At 49.0% G+C, this 2384-nt stretch overlaps 1 pseudogene; it reads right to left on the bottom strand.

Annotated features, from left to right (window-relative positions):
- Positions 1-755: 755 nt before the first annotated feature.
- LOC138165626 (splicing factor 3B subunit 4 pseudogene) overlaps positions 756-2384 on the bottom strand; it is a 19167-nt pseudogene continuing 17538 nt past the window's right edge.

The raw sequence follows: 2384 nt of genomic DNA on the forward strand, positions 1-2384 counted from the left end.
ATGTCCTGGGGTATTTTATGACAGAATTCTTTTGCACGTGGGGGGGGCATCTCCAGTCATCCTAATCGATATCTTGCCACCGGGCCCAGATGGCTCCAGAGTAGAAAGTGAGGCTGGTGACCTTGCAAAGCCTTCCTTCCCTCAAATCCAATTCATTTGCAAGTCATAGCATTGTCTTCTCGATGTCCTGGTCCTCTTTGAGAAAGAAAGCCAAGCAATAAACTGCTGATAACTGCCCTGGGAAGGATCTAATGATATCTTCATATGCCCAATCAAGTGTATCCTGTATTTATACATATAAATCTTTGTGGTAATAGCTGCAGAACTGTTGTGTGAGCTTTATTCAAGCCTTCAGGCAGATTTGCTATTCCCTGGCTCACAATATTTTTATTGTCTTATTGAATAAAGATCTGCACTTCCTGTTTCTTAGACAAAGTCTCTGTTCCCATATTACTGCTTTTTATTAAAACAAACTCCCAAATGTCATGACTGTTTCTTTTTTTGTTTCAAGATTATTTTTTGTTTGTTTGTTTGTTTTTTAAACAAGGGATCCAGCTTTATTCACTGTCAATATTTGGGGAAGAAGTGGAGCCCAACATAGAAAAGAGTCCAGTGGGGGAAAAAAAAATCACACTGGAAAAAAGGACAAATTTGAGGAAGAGCTGCCCCAGGCCCAGGGGGCAATGTTCCTCTGCCTGGTCCAAAAGACAGGAAGAGCTTCAGAGGAGTGCAAGAGATTGTAGAGAAATTTGGTTCTACTGAGGAAGAAGACCCCGAAGTGGGCCACGAGGGGGTACTGGCTGACGGGGGGAGGGCAGAGGTGGAAGAAGGGTTCCCCTTTGGTAGCCATAGGGTGGAGGTCGAGGAGGACCGCTGTATGGGGGGGCATTAACAGAGGAGGTCCTCACATACTGTGGGGAGGCATGGGGCCTGGGTGACCCATGGGAGATCCAAAAGGAGGTCCTCGGGGTGGCATTCCCATAAGAGGGGGACCAGGATGGGGCATTCCTGGTGGTGGTCATGCAGAAGACTGTCCCCCTGAGCCTGGGGGTCCTGTGTGGGGGTGTCCCAAGCCATGGGGACCATGGTGGGCAAGCTGCATCTGAGACATACGGGAGGCATCCCGCCTGGTGGGAATGGATGGGGATGTGAATGGCCCTGTCCAGGATGTCCTGCCCCAGGGGTTCCTGCTGACGGAGTGCCATGGGCTCCAGCTCCAGGTGGCATAGGTGTGGGAGGCATTGCTGAAGGAAGGGCTCCAGGAGGTGGTACTGGAGGTGGGAATGAGCCTCCCCCAAATAAGATACGACAGGATTCGGGGCAGAGGGTGGGGGTAGTGCATCAGCAAACAGCTGATGTGGCCGATCTGCCTGAGACAGGGGGTTACACGCTGTCAGAAGTCGCTCTGCGGCAGAACCATGGCATTCCCCTGTAGAGTCCTTCTTGAAGCCATAAGACACTGTGATAGGTCGATTACACAGATACTGCCCGTTCATGGCCTCAATCACTGCATCAGAGGCATCGAATGAAGCAAAATTGATAAAGGCATAGCCCTTGGAGTTGCCTGTGTCAGGGTCCCGCGTGATCTTGGGAGTCTGCAAAATGACTCCGAGGGCGCTGAAGGTGTCATAGAGCAGCTTCTCATCGATCTCGGGATCGAGGTTCCCTATGAAGATGTTGGCTCCCACCTCTGGTTCTTGTTGTGCGCCGAGGCTTTGTTCACCCGTATGGGCTTCCCATACAGTTTGATCATGTTCATGATCTTAATAGCGTAGTCAGCATCCTCCTCACTCAGGAACTCCACGAATCCATAGCCTTGGTGCTGCCCCATGACTCTGTCCTAGGACATATGAATGTCGACCACCAGCCCAGCAGAAAGAGCCCCCACAGCAGTGGCTCACCAACTTTCTCGTCCAGGCCCCCCACGTACACAGTGGCATCCTGATTCCGTTCGGAGATGGGCCTCCTGCCATACTGAAGGTGCTCCCGCCGTCTCCAGACAGCACAAGATTATTTTCTGAGCTCAGGTTAAGAATCATAACACACTTATTCATTGTTTTATGATTCCCAAAGAACTTTCAGGTATCTGATTTCAAAGAACATAGAATAAAAATTGGAAGGATTTTAGAGGTATCCATTTCCAACCTCTTCTCTCTACAGGGAAGGAAGCTAAGGAGGCCTAGAGAAGTGATTTGTTTAAGTTGGAGCCAAGATTTGAACAGTCTCAAATTTGAGTCTCTCAACTACAATTAAAAATATAGATCTTTAACTCTATTTTACAGTGATAAAACTGGGGTTCTGTAATGGGAATGCAAATTTGGAAGATCTTCCCTGCCCCTAGGCTAAAATGCACCTGAAGCCTGGGGAGGGAGGCTTGTTTTTCA

This window comes from Petaurus breviceps, unplaced genomic scaffold (assembly GCF_028583685.1).
Source record: "Petaurus breviceps papuanus isolate PSGF00001 unplaced genomic scaffold, PetGlider_PUasm1.0 214, whole genome shotgun sequence".
In the NCBI taxonomy this organism is placed as follows: domain Eukaryota; kingdom Metazoa; phylum Chordata; class Mammalia; order Diprotodontia; family Petauridae; genus Petaurus; species Petaurus breviceps.